Source organism: Ambystoma mexicanum, chromosome 5q, assembly GCF_040938575.1.
Source record: "Ambystoma mexicanum isolate Mex_15411 chromosome 5q, UKY_AmexF1_1, whole genome shotgun sequence".
NCBI classification, from domain to species: Eukaryota; Metazoa; Chordata; class Amphibia; order Caudata; family Ambystomatidae; genus Ambystoma; species Ambystoma mexicanum.
In genome coordinates this window covers 1,368,814,806-1,368,823,590 of record NC_090933.1, presented here as the reverse complement: position 1 = coordinate 1,368,823,590, position 8,785 = coordinate 1,368,814,806, and the positions used below count along the sequence as shown (strand labels likewise).

Here is an 8,785-nt window from a genome sequence, read left to right as displayed (position 1 = left end):
GCTATAAAACGTGAAGAACCGTGGTTTCTCCAAGAGACCACCAGTGGCAGTCTGATTTAATTGATATGTGCACCTATGAAAAGCAGAATGCTGGGGCGCAGTACATCCTGATGGTTATTGATATTTTATCAAAACATACCTCTGCCAAAGTTTTCAGGGATAAGACCGGATCAAGAGTGATGGTCGCTTTCAAACATGTTTTTAGCAAAGGCCTGGTGCATGTAAAATTACAGACGGATGCCAGCAACAGATTTTTAAATAGGCCCTTCCAAAATCTTATAAAACAACATAATATGTATCATGTCATAACACACAGTGAGGTTAAGGCTGCTATTGTTGAACACTTTAATAGAACCTTAAAATCTAAGATTTGGAGATTTTTTACAGCAAACAATACACATCGGTTATGTGGACGTATTACAACGTTTTATAGAGGTGTACAACGATAGCTATCATCGAGTTATAAAAATTACTCCAAATTCTGTAATGCCTGAAAATTCACTAACCGTGTGGAGAAACTTGCATGCTGACATGGTACCAAAGAAGGTCAAGAAACCATCCTTGCGAGTGGGGGACCATGCCCGAGTTTCCAAGCTTAAAGGTGTCTTGACAAAAGGGTATAATCAATACTTTACTGATGAAATATTCATACTGACCAAAGTGTCTGTGAAAGAGGGGGTTTACATCTACCAGCTGGTTGATTATGATGGTGATGGTGTGAGCAGTAATTTTTACACCAAAGAGTTACAGAAGGTCACAAATGAGCCCCAGCACTTTTATAGGATTGAAAAAATTCTTCAGAGTAAAGGTAAAGAAAATAAAAAAAACAAAGTCTGGTAAACTGGGCAGGATGGCCTGAGAAATTTAACAGTTGGGTCAGTGCTTCATCTATAAAGGATCTAAAAAGCAAAGGTGCTCCCTGAGAAGATGGAAAGCAGCGGCTTTTATATCACCTTACCCAGTAGCGCTTCTCTAGATACATTCCCCAAATGAAATATCAAATTATTGTGTTAAAATGTCCAAACCCATTGATATACAAGGCTTGTGGGAAGCGGGACTAATGGAGATTCAATACCCCCACACCTGAGACAATGTGGCTAGAACAGAGGCCAAATTTATCATCACGCGTGAAGGTCCTATTGAACTGTTACACGCCAGCTTTCCTCTTGGATTTTACGGCAGTATGCAAGCATTGTTAGAGGCTATCAATAAAAGTCTTGCAAACATTGAACGATATTCGGATACACAGTTGTTTCTGGATAAGGCACAGAGAAAAGTATTTCTAAAATCGACGGATCTTACCACCGAGTTTATATGTACTGAGAAACTTTTTAGGGTGTTGGGAACCGTTCAACATTTAAAAAGTACTGAAGATTTGGACACAACACATGCTGATATTGATGGGGGTTTTTACAGCCTTATGATCTACAGTGATATAGTAGAATATCAAAGGGTCGGTGACTCCTACGCCCCCCTAATGAGAACAGCCCAGGTGAAAGGTGAACATAATGGCATTGTTAATATGCAATATATTAAACCTGATTATATACCAGTTTCGAAGAGTCATTTTGACACCATCAATATACAGATAAGGGATGATCAGGGGTAGTTGGTCTCATTTAAATACAGAAGAGAAAACAAACTTGCAAGAACAGATCGACCAAGAAAAATAAAACTTGCACCTGCAGCAATATTTTGTAAAAGATGGCGTTTATCTATTGTACGTCGGGGGAATGTGTCAAATCTGAACTCGATCTGTTTGCTGTACCCCCGACACAAACTAGCATCAAAAACAGCTTTTTCATGGAAGTGGCTCCGCTTGCTGCACTATCTCTGCTAGAGCCTATAGAGTTTTACATATCAGGCTCAACAGAGATGTGTCTAGATCTAAATGACACATTACTTTACCTCACTTGTAAAATAACAAAGGCCGATGGGTCAGCTATCCCTGCAATGGCTAAAGTTGTTACGATTGCTTACCCCATGGCCACCCTCTTTAATGAGGTGGATATTACTCTTGGCGTTCGCCTGATTACGCAGAGTGACAACATGTACGCCTGTAGGGCCTATATAGAAAGCATTTTGAACTACAGCAATGATGCTTTGAATACTCAACTTACAGCAGGGCTTTTCTATAAGGTCACAGCCGGCCATATGGAGGATTAAGCTCTAGATGGGGCTAATGCCAGCTTTATTAAAAGAGCGGCACATGCCACAGGGAGCAGACATTTTTATTTACTAGGCCGTCTACACTCCGATCTATTTTTCAAGGAGAAACTAATGGTGAATGGCGTTGATCTGAAAATGAAACTTTCTAGAAATAAAGATGCCTTTTGACTAAACAGCGATGATGCAGAAGCTTACAAGCTGATCATAGTTTCAGCAAGTTTATTTATTGAAAGGGTGAATGTGTCACAAACGGTCAGATTAGTTCACGCTGATGCTCTACAATTATCAAACTTAAAATATTCGGTGGAGCGGACATCTTTGAAAATGTTCAGTGTTCCAGCGGGTAGCCGTGTCGCCAGTCAAAATAACGTATTCCTGGGGCAGTTACCGAAAATAATCATCATTGGTTTTGTGGACAACACAGCTTTTTCTGGGGCTTACGCCAGCAACCGTTTTCATTTTAAACATTACAACATCAACTACGCGGCTCTTCTTAAAGATGGGGTCATTATACGCCTAAAGCCTACAGCCCCAGTTTTCATCAAACAAATACAATTAGGGAGTATTTGGGACTTGCCTCCATCAGTGGTAAACACTTGCTTGATAAACGTTTTGTGATACCACGTGACGATTATGATGGGGGTCATACTCTGCTAGCTTTTGATTTGAGACCTGATAATACATCAACCGGACATTATAATCTGATTAGGAATGGTAATCTGCGCATCGAGGTACGCTTTGCTGCAAATTTACCCAACACTGTGAATCTAATTCTTATGGCTCTATTTGACTCGATCATGGAACTCAACAATCAACGACAAGTATTGTACACCATGTAATCGATACTTACCAGATGAAACGTTTTCTAAGTAAAGACAAACACGCTAAGAAAACATTCAAGGGTATGTATTCATATGATAACCTTCCAAGAGGCATAACTAAAGAGCGACCCATTAGCCTTGTGGCGAACACTGATCTCCAAGATCAGGAAGACACCCATAGGATAGGTATGGTTATAAACAAGGATACAACTACCGTCTTTGAAAGCCTGGGGTGTTTCCCAAGTAACCCCATATACAGAGCCACAATCCTGGACTATGTACAGAATGGTAAGATAATCTTATAAAAACATATTCATGTATATACATATTTTACAAGGGTTAAAGAATGTGTTAAAGAAAAAATAGGCTACACGTTAAACCATGAGGCACGTCTGCTGGATTTATTTTTTTAAAATGTTTTATTGACTTTTCGGGTGATTCAATAGCCGATGTTAAGGGTTTGATCTCAGATGGCCTCATTACGAGAAGTGTGAAAATAACAGGGTCATTACTGGCATGGAGGAACTAGCGGGTCAGTGCTCGTATGACGCCGCTAATAGCGGCTGATTACGAGTGCGCGAGCATGCGCGAACCCCCATGCTTGTAATGGCCATACCGCCATGCCCATAAAGGCCCTCCAACTCCCTGATAGCGCCATCACGGGACACACCGATACCGCCTCCGCTTAGGAGGCACCCCTTGATACCGACCGGGTAATAAAATCATGCTAATACTGGGCTCGTAATACCGGACCTGGAAGTAACATCATTGCGTCGGAATGGGAAATGCGCCAGTGGCCATCTTTAAAAATGCAATCCATTGTAATACTCCCAAACCACCAGTGTTGCACAGGAGAGACCAGCGCCTTCCTAATCAACATGTCCAAGGCAACCAGTAAATCCATCCCCGCCTGCGCAAGAAGCATTTTTCTGATGAAGAACTGAACATGTTGGTGGACACTGTTGTTGCCCATGCTGAGGACATAAACACCCATAACCTCAAGCAGGAGGCACAGCAGAGAAAAAAGGAGATATGGGAGGAGGTAGCCCGCAAGGTATCTGCAGGCGGCACCACCCCATGGACAGTCAAAGACTGCAAAGAAGGGTGGGATGACCTGCGCCTTAGGGTCCGCCTTAGGGTCAGCAACATCCTGGCCAGCAATTAGAGGGAGGCCATGGCCACAGGCAGGGGTGCCCACTCCCCGAAAAAACTAATGCGCTGGGAGGAGACCTGTAGTACCTTCATCCAGATGGAGTCAATCAAGGGCTTCAGTGAGATGGAGACGGGTGCCGCAACATCTGGAGATGGAGGTGAGTGACCCTGCCGACCCCAGTAGGGTAAACCATGATGTAGCACAAGTGATCTGGAATAGAGTCTAGGCAAGGCAATGCATGTCCCAACACACACACATCAACCTATCCTTGTCCAGATGGAGGTCCAAATCCTGCAACACTGAAATGCATGCTGAGTGCCAATCCCATTACCAACAGATAGCCAACACACAAGGACCATTCCCATGTCATACATCACACAAACCCCAATACAACAGCATGCTACCTGCCATGCAGCATTCCTGAATTGAGACGTCACGTCAGATGCCAAAATGCCCCCCTTCAAACTGCCCTGTGTGAAACACCTGTAAGATATGAATGCATGATACATGAAAATCTCCACAGTACCATATAATGCATCTTGCATGTAACACCATCACTGATAGCCTGCATCTCTTCTACCCCCTCAGGCGCCGATGGAGAAGATGGTAGTGAAGAACCAGCCACAAGGGCATCCACGTCCCGGTCCAGAACAACTGCCACAGGCGAAACCACCTCCAGGCAGCCTCGCAACCCACACCAAAAGCCAGGGCGAGTGCCCAGGCCATGCCCGCACATGAGGGCCCCACAGCTACGCCTGAGACCGGAACCACAGAGTTGGCAACACCAGTTGCACCCATTCTGCAGAAACAAGTTCCGTGGGCGAGGCAGCAGCCGACATTGAAATTGGTCCAGAGGAGTATGTGGACTAGGAAGACCTAATCCATGTGGCATGTCCATACACCCCAAGCCCCCTGTCCACCCCCAACCCCACACTCAGGCCACACCCACCAGCACCATTGCGGATCCTGCTCTCCACAGGTCAGACCTCAGCACCACCCCCAAGGAAAGCCCTGCAAATTCACGCCCGGTCGCAGCACCCTCAACATCTGCTGCTCCCACCGACCTTGAGGCGTGGCTATCAGGGGTGGAGGCAAGACAGGACTCCATGCTGGAACTTGCCAGACAATATGTGGCGGAGGGAGTGGACACCAGGCGAGAGATAGCGCAGGCCACTGCAGCAAACACTGCTGCCATAAATGCCTCTGCAGTGATGATGCGTGACAGTATGGGGGCCGTCACTCAGGTCCTGACCTCAATACTGCAGCACATGCAGCTGCAACATCCCGCACCAGCCGTGCCAATCACTATGGCATCCACCCCATCCACCACATCCCCATCCTCCACACCCGTTTCCTCTGCCACCTCCAGCCCTGTGCGTCTGACAAGGCGCAGTGCGAGGCAGTGAGAAATGCTGCCCCCGGACACCAAGAAAGCACCAAAATAGTGTGGGACAACAATGGGAGTGGTAAAAATTGTGTCGGTGGTGTGTAGCTGTTTAAGGGGGAGTTCATTTGGGGTATGGATAGTTCTTTGGGGGTATGGGGAGTTTTTTGGGGGGTATGGGGAGTTCTTTGGGGGTATGGGAGTTTTGGTGTTTTGGTGGGGAAGGGGGTAGCACTTTACTGTAGTTTACATTAATACACCCGTTGTGTAAAAAATCATTTCATGCCTGTATATTGTTCATTTCGTGTGTATCCATTTTATTAATGACAGTGCACAGTGCCCAACTCCCCACATACCCTGTGTGCATGTCCACATGGATCCAATGCTCAGTGTAGCACTGACACAATTCCATCAACGTCTCTGTGGGTCAGAAGTATTCATCAATCAGTGATTGGCGTACAGCACGGCCATCTTGTGCATTACGTACTGGCAGGGGTGCTGCTTCTCCTCCGTCTTCATCCTCATCATCCACACTCGGCGCATGCTTGTAAATGTCAGGTGGCAGTGGTACATTTTTTCCGGATGCACATGTTGTGCAGCATGTCACAGGCCATGGTGATCTTTGCCACCTTCTCAGCCCTATAAAGGAGTGCTCCATCAGACCTGCTTAGGCAGCAGAACTGTGCCTTCAACAGTCTAAAGCAGGCTTGTCCAACCTTTTTGAATGTGGGGCCGAAGCATTAACTTTTTGTCACCCAGAGGGCCGGCGAGCCAAAAGTCAACAACCTCACCCAAAGCAGTATATTAAAAAGCGATATTGTGTGACCTTTGGCACAATAGCATCACAGGCAGTGATAGCCATGCAGTCCCAAGGATAGCTTTTGGTGTCATGGGCAGTGATCAAAGGTTTTTTGCATGTGATTTCTTTCAGTGTCTATGTGTTAATATTTTTCTGAAATAGTGGGGGCGACCGAGCGTAGCGAGGGAGCTACAAGGTTCTAGGGAGGGTTTGGGGGGGTTCCCCCCCCAAGAATTTTTTTTCAAATATGGGGTTGAAATGGTGCATTTTACAGCAGAAAAGGTGACCAAAAAGCCATAAGTGTACAATCAGTTCTAAAAGGGGAACATGAAAATTCCATGTCACCAACAGCAGAAAAGAACATTTTACAACACAACACATTTTAATGATCAATGTGTCCACAGTGTAAGACAGCACTGTCACTGATGTAACACATTGTCATGCTGGTTGTACCCAAAATATGCCTCTGTAGCAACATGTCTATGCTGGCTGTTCCCAATGTAGGCCAGCATTGTCCTGTACAAAGCATGATTGATGCTGCCTGAGCATGTGCAGTGTGCCCAATACATATGGCAGCTTATCTCTGTAATACACATTACTTCTGTGGTGATGAAAGAAGCATAATTCAATTCAACAGATAAAATGTGGAAAAGCGATCACCCAAAGGTGAACCTAATTGAAGAAACGCAATGTGAGCACAATCTAAAAGTATGCAACCTAGCAGGCCTAGTGCACACTTTACCTTTTCTTTCACCAATAAATTGGGGGGGAGAGCGCGAACGCAGTCCCCCACTACCAGAAATAATGCAGTCGTGTATCCCGCATTTGGGAACATAGCAGGGGTCAGCAAATCCGATGTGCAATGGGTAAGCCTCACCCTGGGAGATCTGCCCTTGAGATCACATTCTCCCCTGCCAGCTAAGTATGAGTTCCATGCAAGAGGGCAGGGGTTGGGTCAGTTCTGGGAAGCCCCGCTAAGCGAGGGTGAGAAGGCAGGCCCTGACCCAGCCCCAACCCCCCAATCCCCGGAAGCTCTGAGCGTCTGCAGAGCTGCCTGTCCCGCGAGTAGGGGGAAGCTCCAGCAGGCAGAGCCCAGCAGAAGAGCAGATTGTAGCACAGTTCCTTTCTCCCATCAGGTGCTGCTCGGCCCGAGATTTGTATAAATAGCAGGATGGCTTGAGCAGGCCTGTTGCAGTCTGCCCACTGGCCTGTCAGCCCCACACGGGCCCATGGCCCTCCTGAGCGTAGCTGCTCAGCGCTGGCCCCATTCACACCATCATAATCATCCTGGACCTCGACGCTCCACCACCCCTGAGTCTCAGAGTTCTGCTCAATGACAATGCTGAAGCTTTGACATCTTTGCCGTAACCATATGCCGTGTTGTGTCAGCCGAGCCTGCACAGCGCCAAAGGCAAGTATAGGCTGCCCTCAGACTGCGCTACCAAAAGAGTGAAAATAAGTTATACCTGTTGAGCTTGCCTGTTTCACTTTTATGATTGGGATCACTGCTGCATGGGTATTAAGCGCCTTATAAATAACCTATCATACCACTCGTATTTTCTCCAGAGCTGCAGCAACTATTCGAAGTGTACTCCGATCCATTTTGTGAACAAACTCAATCCACTAACAAACGAAAACTTTGGTTCCCATTGATTTGGATTTGGATTTTGTTTCCTTTCTATACATTTCTGGAGAGCATTTTTTGAAAGGTTGTTCTTGAGTGTGTAGATTATTTGCTATTGCCCACTTTTGGCGAATGGCAATTTCGACAAAACATTTTTTTGCCGCAGAGGAAAGCTATTGTCCCCAACCATGCCAGGTGCATATTTGGTGTGAAGCTGCTGTGAGGACCAAGGCCACACCTGCTGCATGAACTCTGAAACCAGGATCCTGCTCACTGCAGGTGCTCTCTGGTGAACTTCCTGGCATGGAAGTGCAGAACAAAGGACCCACCTTGCCCCTAGAGACTCTGGACAGGGTCTCCCCGCAGCCCAGAAGTTAAGGCACAGTGCTCATCAAAATGCTTGTGAGCTACGTTGACCCAGACCTCGCCTGCCTGGCCCTGCCCAAGTTTATTTGTGTTACTTGCCACTGCTGCGTGCTGAACCACACCATGCGTTGGACACAGTCACCCAGTTCCCCAACCCAAAGCTCTGTCACCGTCTCCCGATAGTGTTGAGCCACGAGTGAAAAGAACAAAAGGTTTTTGAAATGGCCCTGTTGCTTATGTACACCTTAAATAACCCTGTTCACTTTTAAGCCACCCGTCTCTACCTTTTTAAAGCCATTGTCATAAGGTTTGACATTTTGCTGCTGAAATCTTTGCCTGTGCACGTCGGTCTACAAACCTGTAGTGCCCCTCTATTTTCAAGTCTTCGTTCCCTGGGTTTTCCCTTACAGGGGTGCACCAGTAGTATTTTATTATTTGTGTACATTTTTGTTATTAGAGTAAAAGGTAA

The 8,785-nt window shown here is 46.1% G+C and overlaps 1 non-coding gene across 1 annotated transcript; it reads right to left on the bottom strand.

Annotated features, from left to right (window-relative positions):
* Positions 1-7,090: 7,090 nt before the first annotated feature.
* Positions 7,091-7,252, bottom strand: LOC138498949 (U1 spliceosomal RNA). Its single transcript, XR_011279038.1, has one exon. It is a non-coding gene; the product is annotated as a U1 spliceosomal RNA (small nuclear RNA).
* Between the last annotated feature and the right edge of the window lie 1,533 nt (positions 7,253-8,785).